Genomic DNA, 10,325 nt, shown 5'->3' with positions numbered 1-10,325 from the left:
GATCTCTTTGGATTTTCAACAGTCTCCGGAGTTTACAGAGAATGGCGCGAGAAACGAAAACACCATCCAGTGAGCGGCAGTTCTGTGGGCTAAAATGCCTTAATGAGAGAGGACAGAGGAGAATGGCCAGACTGGACAAGAAGGCAACAGTAACTCAAATAACGATGCGTTACAACAGTGGTGAGCAGAAGAGCTTCTCTGAACGCACAACACATTGAAGCTGGAAGTGGAGAGGCTGCAGCAGCAGAAGAGCACACCGGGCTCCACTCTTGTCCCTAAAGTAGCCCCTGCATGTACGTGATGAGGCCACGTGGATAAGTTCGAAAAGTCCCAGGCTGGTGGAGCCGATCTTTCGCAAGCAGCTGACCTCTGTTCAGTCTTTGCCAGGAACACAGTGGAAGCATTGTGTGCCTCTCTAATAAGAGATACCAGCCAGGGTGTCAAGCTGATTATTTCACCAGAAGTATGAGGAAGAACCGTCTGCAAAAAGCAGAAGGAAGCAAAAGCACATAGTTCAACAGAGGGTCTTTTGACAGTATAGACAAAGATGTGCCTTTCCCACTGCCAAAGCACAGACTGCTCATTATCTATTGCTACAGCCACATCCTCAAAGATCGCCAAGCGTTACTTTTTCAGAAACTCCCACTGGCTCAGTACAATTCGATCATTCTACTCAAGGTAGAATACCCTTCATTATAGATTCCAGCATGATTCCCACCCTGATTCCTGATTCCTCTCTCCTTGTGCACAGCATGCCTGATCGACATGGGGGCAAAGAGAACGTAGATCAACAGGGGAACAGGCCCTTCAGCCCATTGATTCTGTCCGGACCATGTCACCGAATTAAACCAATTTTTTCTGACCATGCCTGATCCCTACCCTTTCATTCCTGCCTCTTCCCATGTCTGTCTCAGATCCTCTATAATAACTGCCACCACCATTACCCCAGCAGTCCATTCCACGCTCTGTGTAATAAAGAACTTGCCTGGTACATTTCCTTTAAACTTTCCCCCCTCGCTTTTAATATCCTCTGCTATTAGACACTTCTATGCTGGAGAAAAAAAAATAACTGTCTACTCTATCTATGGTTCTTGCAAGTTTATAATCCTTGATCAGACCTCCCCTCAATTTCCAAGAGGAAACAACTCAAGTTTGTCTGAACTCTCCTGAAAGCTTAGATTCGCCAGTCCAAGCAGTACCCTGGTCGCCCTCTTCTGCACCCTCTCCAAAGCCTGCACATCTTTCTGATGAACACAGTACTCCAAGTGTGGTCTCAACAGAGCTTCGCACATCTTACTGACTCTTATAATCAATGCCCTGATCATTGTGCACACAGCATGGCTGGTTTCATAGAATAATTGTCATCTGGATACAAGGTCAAAAGATACAGTCCATGGTAAGAGTGGTTCACTGGTCCTCCAGCTTTGGGGGTTCTGCTCAGGGCTAGCAACCCTGATCGGTCAAACAGAACTGTCACGGAAACGCACATCAAAGTTGCTGGTGAACACAGCAGGCCAGGCAGTATCTTTAGGAAGAGGTACAGTCGATGTTTCAGGCCGAGACCCTTCGTCAGGACTAACTGAAGGAAGAGCTAGTAAGAGATTTGAAAGTGGGAGGGGGAGGGGGAGATCCGAAATGATAGGAGAAGACAGGAGGGGGACAGGTGGAGCCAAGAGCTGGACAGGTTACGGAAACAGCAATGGGGAACCCTTCAGCATGTGAATGTGACTGTATTCCTGAGTCTCCACCCGGATCTTGCATGGCTGACAGTAGTGCAAACTGAGAGGAAGCTAGTGACACGAAGAAGGAAACCCTGAATACTCCCAGAGATGGAGGATTTTCACTGCTGCTCCAAATGCCAGTGGTGCAATGGACAATAACCCATTACAATCATATGGCCCTTCTGCCCAACTAGTCCAAGCTGATCAGGATGTCCATGTAAGTTCATCCCGTATCCCTCTAAACCAGGACTCCTTCAAGTTTAATTTGTAGATTGAGCCAGTGGTGAGGAAGGCAAATGTGAAGTTAGCATTCATTTCGAGAGGACTAGTATATGATATGTAGAAGCTTCATTCTGCACTAATGAGGCCTTGCCTGGAGGATTGTGAGCAGTTTTGGGCCCCTTATTGAAGAAAGGATGTGCTGACACTGGAGACGGTTCAGAGGAGATTCACAAAGATGAATCCGGGATTGAAAGGCTTTTCCTATGAGGAGCATTTGATGTCTCTGGACCTCCACTCACTGGAATTCAAAAGAATGAGGGGTGACCACATTGAAACTTATCAAAATGTTGAAAGGCCTTGACGGAGTGGATTAGGAGATGATGTTTTCTCTTGTGGGAGAGTCTAAGACCAGAGGACACAGCCTCAGAATAGACGGACGTCCTTTTAGAACGGAGATGAGGAGGAATTTCTTCAGCCAGAGGGTGGTGAATCTGTGGAATTCATTGCCACAGTCGGCTAAGTGGGCATCATTGGGTGTATTTAAGGCAAAGGTTGACAGATTCTTGATTGGTCAGGGCCAATGAAAGGATACGGGGAGAAGGCAGGAGATTAGGTCTGAGAGGGGAAAATGGATCAGCCATAATTAAATGGTGGAGCAGACTCAATGGGCCAAATGGCCTATTCTGCTCGTATATCTTCTGGTCTAATATTGACATAGACCATAAGGCAAGGAGTCCATGTACCCCAGCCTGGGAACCCCTGCTCTAAACAGTGCAAGCATGTGTTACCACTTCCTCGACAGGTGGGTTCACACACTCAGCACCCTGACTGGAAAGACATGCCCTTTAAAACTTTCCCCTTTCACCTTTAACCTGTAACCTCCAGATTTAGACTTCCCTACTTTCCCTACTCTCGAAAGAAAGGGAACACTGACGGTTCATCTACAGCAAGAGGTTTCAGCCGGAAATATCGACTGTTTATTCATTTCGATAGCTGTCTGACTCAGTGAGTTCCTCTAGCATTTTGTGTGTGTCGCTCTGGACTCCCAGCATCTGCACAATCTCTTGTTTCTCTGAACCTACCCCTTGTGGATTTATACTGTCAGCTCTACTCAGCCTCAGCTCCAGGGTGAACAGATTTCACCGGCCTCTTCTCGTAAATGATAGGCTCCATCCCGGTCACCGTCCTGTGGAAACACAAAGGGGCAGTGGGATTAGTTTCGGGACTGACACAGGACTGTGCAGAGAGAGTGGGACAGCGGGATTAGTTTGGGGACTGACACAGGGTTGTGAGGAGAGAGGGAAAGTGGGATCAGTTTCGGGACTGACAAAGGGTTGTGGGGAGAGAGTGGGACACAGGGATTAGTTTGGGGACTGACACAGGGCTGTAGGGAGAGAGTGGGACAATGCGATTAGTTGGGAACTGACACAGGGCTGTGGAAAGAGAGTGAGACAATGCGATTAGTTTGGGGACTGACACAGGGCTCTGGGGAGAAAGTGGGACAGCGGGATTAGTTTGGGGACTGACACAGGGCTGTGGGGAGAGAGTGGGACAGTGGGATTAGTTTGGGGACTGACACAGGGCTCTGTGGAGAGAGTGGGACAGTGGGATTAGTTTGGGGACTGACACAGGGCTGCAGGGAGAGAGTGGGACAGTGGGATTAGTTTGGGGACAGACACAGGGCTGTGGGGAGAGAGTGCAGCGGTGGGATTAGTTTGCAGACTGTCACAGGGCTGTGGGGAGAAAGTGGGACAGCGGAATTAGTTTGGGGACTGACACGCGGCTGTGAAGAGAGAGTGGGACAATGCGATTAGTTTGGGGACTGACACAGGACTGTGGGGAGAGAGTGGGGCAGTGGGATTAGTTTGGGGACGGACACAGGGCTGTGGGGAGAGAGTGGGACAGTGGGAATAGTTTGGGGACTGACAGGGCTGTGGGGAGAGAGCGCGACAATGCGATTAGTTTGGGGACTGACACAGGGCTGTGGAGAGAGAGTGGGGCAGTGGGATTAGTTTAGGGACTGACACAGGGCTGTGGGAGAGAGTGGGACAGCGGGATTAGTTTGGGGACTGACACAGGACTGTGGGTAGAGAGTGGGACAGTGGGATAAGTTTGGGGACAGACACAAGGCTCTGGGGAGAGAGTGGGACAGTGGGAGTAGTTTGGGGACTGACACAGGGCTGTGGGGATAGAGTGGGGAACTGGGATTAGTTTGGGACAGACACAGGGCTGGGGTAGAGAGTGGGACAGTGGGATTAGTTTGGGGACTGACACAGGACTATCGGGAAAGAGTGGGACAGTGGGATTACTTTGCAGACTGACACAGGTCTGTGGGGAGAAAGTGGGACAGTGGGATTAGTTTAGGGACTGACACGGGGCTGTGTGGAGAGAGTGGGACAGTGGGATTAGTTTGTGGACTGACACAAGACTGTGGGGAGAGAGTGGGACAGTGGGATGAGTTTGGGGACTGACACAGGGCTGTGGAGAGAGAATGGAACAATGCGATTAGTTTGGGGACTGACACAGGGCTGTGGGGAGAGAGTGGGACAGTGGGATTAATTTGGGGACTGACACAGGGCTCTGGGGAGAAAGTGGGACTGTGCAATTAGTCTGAGGACTGACACAGGGCTGTGGGGAGAGAGTGGGACAGTGGGATTAGTTTGAGGACTGACACAAGGCTGTGGGGAGAGAGTGGGACAGTGAGATTAGTTCGGGGACTGACACAAGGCTGTGGGGAGAGAGTGCGGCAGTGGGATTAGTTTGGGGACTGACACAGGACTCTCAGGAAAAACTGGGACAGTGAGATTAGTTTGCAGACTGACGCAGGGCTGTGGGGAGAAAGTGGGACAGCGGAATTAGTTTGGGACTGACACGGGGCTGTGTGGATAGAGTGGGACAGTGGGATTAGTTTAGGGACTGACACAGAGCTGTGGGAGTGAGTGGGACAGTGAGATGAGTTTGGGGACAGTGGGATGAGTTTGTGGACTGTGGGATGAGTTTGGGGACAGTGGGATTAGTTTGGGGACTGACACAGGGCTGTGGGGAGAGAGTGGAACATTGGGATTAGTTTGGGGACTGACACAGGGCTGTGGGGAGAGAGTGAGACAGTGGGAGTAGTTTGGGGACTGACACAGGGCTGTGGGGAGAGAGTGGAACATTGGGATTAGTTTGGGGACTGACACAGGGCTGTGGGGAGAGAGTGGGACAGTGGGAGTAGTTTGGGGACTGACACAGGGCTGTGGGGAGAGAGTGGGATAGAGCGATTAGTTTGGGGACTGACACAGGGCTGTGGGGAGAGAGTGGGACAGTGGAATTAGTTTGCAGACTGACACAGGGCTGTGGGGAGAGATTGGGACAGTGGGATTCATTTGGGGACTCACACAGGGCTGTGGGGAGAGAGTGGGGCAGTGGGCTGAATTTGAAGACTGACACAGGACAGCAGGGATAGAGTTGGGGACAATGGGATTAGTTTGGGGACTGACACAGGGCTGTGGGAGAGAGTGGGACAGTGAGATTAGTTTGGGGACCGACACAGGGCGTGGGGAGAGAGTGGGACAGTGGGATTAGTTTGGGGACTGACACAGGGCTGTGGGAGGGAGTTTGGGGACAGTGGGATGAGTTTGTGGACTGTGGGATGAGTTTGTGGACTGTGGGATGAGTTTGTGGACAGTGGGATGAGTTTGGGTACTGACACAGGGCTGTGGGGAGAGAGTGGGACACTGGGATTAGCTTGGGGACTGACAGGCCTGTGGGGAGAGAGTGGGACAGTGGGATTAGTTTGGGGACTGTGGGATGAGTTTGTGGACTGTGGGATGAGTTTGGGGACAGTGGGATGAGTTTGGGGACTGTGGGATGAGTTTGGGGACTGTGGGATGTGTTTGGGGACAGTGGGATGTGATTGGGGACTGTGGGATGAGTTTGGGGACAGTGGGATGAGTTTGGGGACTGTGGGATGAGTTTGGGGACAGTGGGATGAGTTTGGGGACAGTGGGATGAGTTTGTGGACTGTGGGATGAGTTTGTGGACTGTGGGATGAGTTTGGGGAGTATGGGATGAGTTTGGGACTGTGGGATGAGTTTGGAGACAATGGGATGAGTTTGTGGACTGTGGGATGAGTTTGGGGAGTGTGGGATGAGTTTGGGTCTGTGGGATGAGTTTGGGGACAGTGGGATGAGTTTGGGGACAGTGGGATGAGTTTGTGGACTGTGGGATGAGTTTGGGGACAGTGGGATGAGTTTGTGGACAGTGGGATGAGTTTGGGGACAGTGGGATGAGTTTGGGGACTGTGGGATGAGTTTGGGGACAGTGGGATGAGTTTGTGGACAGTGGGATGTGATTGGGGACTGTGGGATGAGTTTGGGGACAGTGGGATGAGTTTGGGGACAGTGGGATGAGTTTGGGGACTGACACAAGGCTGTGGGAGAGAGAGTGACAGTGAGATTAGTTTGGGGACTGACACAGGGCTCTGGGGAGAGAGTGGGACAGTGGGATGAGTTTGGGGACAGTGGGATGTGTTTGGGGACTGTGGGATGAGTTTGGGGACAGTGGGATGAGTTTGGGGACTATGACACAGGGCTGTGGGAGAGAGTGGGACAGTGAGATTAGTTTGGGGACTGACACAGGGCTGTCGGGAGAGCCTGGGACAATGCGATTAGTTTGGGGACTAACACAGGGCTGTGGGGAGAGAGTGGGACAGTGCGATTAATCTGAGGACTGACACAGTTTGGGGACTGTGGGATGAGTTTGGGGACAGTGGGATGAGTTTGGGACAGTGGGATGAGTTTGAGGACTGTGGGATGAGTGGGACTGACACGGGGCTGTGTGGAGAGAGTGGGACAGTGGGATTAGTTTGGGGACTGACACAGGACTGTGGGGATAGAGTTGGACAGTGGGATGAGTTTGGGGACTGACACAGGGCTGTGGGGATAGAGTGGGACAGTGGGATTAGTTTAGGGACTGACACAGAGCAGTGGGAGTGAGTGGGACAGTGAGATTAGTTTGGGGACTGACACAGGGCTGTGGGGAGAGAGTGGGACAGTGGGATTAGTTTGGGGACTGACACAGAGCTGTGGGGAGAGAGTGGGACACTGGGATTAGTTTGGGAACTGACATAGGACTGTGGGGAGAGAGTGGGACAGTGGGATTAGTTTGGGGACTGACAGGCCTGTGGGGAGAGTTTGTGGACAGTGGGATGAGTTTGGGGACAGTGGGATGAGTTTGTGGACTGTGGGATGAGTTTGTGGACAGTGGGATGAGTTTGTGGACAGTGGGATGAGTTTGTGGACTGTGGGATGAGTTTGGGGACAGTGGGATGAGTTTGGGGACTGGTGGGGAGAGAGTGGGACAGTCGGATTAATTTGGGGACTGAGACAGGGCCGCGGGGAGAGAGTGGGACAGTGGGATTAGTTTGGGGACTGAAACAGGGCTGTGGGGAGAGACTGGGACAGTGGGATTAGTCTGGGGACTGACACAGGACTCTCAGGAAAAACTGGGACAGTGAGATTAGTTTGCAGACTGACACAGGGCAGTGGGGAGAAAGTGGGACAGCGGAATTAGTTTGGGATTGACACAGGGCTGTGTGGAGAGAGTGTGACAGTGGGATGAGTTTGGGGACTGACACAGGACAGAAGGGATAGAGTGGGACAATGGGATTAGTTTGGGGACTGACACAGGGCTGTGGGAGAGAGTGGGACAGTGAGATTAGTTTGGGGACAGACACAGGGCTGTCGGGAGAGAGTTTGGGACTGTGGGATGAGTTTGTGGACTGTGGGATGAGTTTGGGGACTGTGGGATGAGTTTGTGGACTGTGGGATGAGTTTGGGACTATGAAAAAGGGCTGTGGGAGAGAGTGGGACCGTGCGATTAGTTTGGGGACAGACACAGGGTTGTGGGCAGAGAGTGGGACAGTGGGATTAGTTTGGGGACTGACGCAGGGCTGTGGGAGAGTGTGGGACAGTGGGATTGGGATGAGTTTGTGGACTGTGGGATGAGTTTGGGGACAGTGGGATGAGTTTGGGGACAGTGGGATGAGTTTGGGGACAGTGGGATGAGTTTGGGGACTGTGGGATGAGTTTGGGGACTGTGGGATGAGTTTGGGGACTGTGGGATGAGTTTGTGGACAGTGGGATGAGTTTGGGGACTGACACAGCGCTGTGGGGAGAGAGTGGGACAGTGGGATTAGTTTTGGGACTGACACAGTGCTGTGGGGAGAGTTTGTGGACAGTGGGATGAGTTTGTGGACTGTGGGATGAGTTTGTGGACTGTGGGATGAGTTTGGGGAGTATGGGATGAGTTTGGGACTGTGGGATGAGTTTGGAGACAATGGGATGAGTTTGTAGACAGTGGGATGAGTTTGTGGAGTGTGGGATGAGTTTGGGGACAGTGGGATGAGTTTGTGGACTGTGGGATGAGTTTGTGGACAGTGGGATGAGTTTGGGACAGTGGGATGAGTTTGGGGACAGTGGGATGAGTTTGTGGACAGTGGGATGAGTTTGTGGACTGTGGGATGAGTTTGGGGACTGTGGGATGAGTTTGGGGACAGTGGGATGAGTTTGTGGACTGTGGGATGAGTTTGGGGACAGTGGGATGAGTTTGTGGACTGTGGGATGAGTTTGTGGACAGTGGGATGAGTTTGTGGACAGTGGGATGAGTTTGTGGACAGTGGGATGAGTTTGTGGACTGTGGGATGAGTTTGTGGACAGTGGGATGAGTTTGGGGACAGTGGGATGAGTTTGGGGACAGTGGGATGAGTTTGGGACTGTGGGATGAGTTTGTGGACAGTGGGATGAGTTTGGGGACAGTGGGATGAGTTTGTGGACTGTGGGATGAGTTTGTGGACAGTGGGATGAGTTTGGGGACTGTGGGATGAGTTTGGGACAGTGGGATGAGTTTGGGGACAGGGACAGGGCTGTGGGATGAGTTTGGGACAGTGGGATGAGTTTGTGGACAGTGGGATGAGTTTGGGACTGTGGGATGAGTTTGGGGACAGTGGGATGAGTTTGGGGACAGTGGGATGAGTTTGGGACAGTGGGATGAGTTTGAGGACAGTGGGATGAGTTTGGGGACAGTGGGATGAGTTTGGGGACAGTGGGATGAGTTTGGGGACTGTGGGATGAGTTTGTGGACTGTGGGATGAGTTTGTGGACAGTGGGATGAGTTTGGGGACAGTGGGATGAGTTTGTGGACTGTGGGATGAGTTTGGGACTGTGGGATGAGTTTGGGGACTGTGGGATGAGTTTGGGGACAGTGGGATGAGTTTGGGGACTGACACAGGGCTGTGCAGAGAGACTGGGACAGTGGGATTAGTTTGGGGACTGACACAGGGCTGTGGGGAGAGAGTGGGACAGTGCGATTAGTTAGGGGACTGACACAGGGCTGTGGGGAGAGAGTTGGACAGTGGGATTAGTTTGGGGACTGACACAGGGCTGTGGGGAGAGACTGTGACAGTGGGGTAAGTTTGGGGACAGACACAGGGCTGTGGGGCAAGAGTGGGACAGTCGAATTAGTTTTCAGGCTGACACTGGGCTGTGGGGAGAGAGTGGGACAGTGGGATTAATTTGGTGACTGACACAGGACTGTGGGGAGAAAGTGGGACAATGCAAATGGTCTGGGGACTGACACAGGGCTGTGGGGAGAGAGTGGGCAGTGGGATTAGTTTGGGGACTGACACAAGGCTGTGGGGAGAGAGTGGGACAGTGAGATTAGTTTGGGGACTGACACAGGGCTGTGGGGAGAGAGTGGGACAGTGGGATTAGTTTGGGGACTGACACAGGACTATCAGGAAAGAGTGGGACAGTGGGATTAGTTTGCAGACTGACACAGGGCTGTGGGGAGAAAGTGGGACAGCGGAATTAGTTTGGGGACTGACACGGGGCTGGGTGGGATGAGTTTGGGACAGTGGGATGAGTTTGTGGACAGTGGGATGAGTTTGGGGACAGTGGGATGAGTTTGTGGACTGTGGGATGAGTTTGGGGACAGTGGGATGAGTTTGGGGACAGTGGGATGAGTTTGTGGACTGTGGGATGAGTTTGGGGACAGTGGGATGAGTTTGTGGACAGTGGGATGAGTTTGGGGACAGTGGGATGAGATTGGGGACTGTGGGATGAGTTTGGGGACAGTGGGATGAGTTTGGGGACAGTGGGATGAGTTTGGGGACAGTGGGATGAGTTTGTGGACAGTGGGATGAGTTTGGGGACAGTGGGATGAGTTTGGGGACTGTGGGATGAGTTTGGGGACAGTGGGATGAGTTTGTGGACTGTGGGATGAGTTTGGGACTGTGGGATGAGTTTGGGACTGTGGGATGAGTTTGTGGACAGTGGGATGAGTTTGGGACTCTGGGATGAGTTTGGGACATGGGATGAGTTTGTGGACTGTGGGATGAGT

The sequence above is a fragment of the Mobula hypostoma genome, chromosome 28 (assembly GCF_963921235.1).
Source record: "Mobula hypostoma chromosome 28, sMobHyp1.1, whole genome shotgun sequence".
Lineage (NCBI taxonomy): Eukaryota > Metazoa > Chordata > Chondrichthyes > Myliobatiformes > Myliobatidae > Mobula > Mobula hypostoma.
This window is presented reverse-complemented; position numbering follows the sequence as displayed.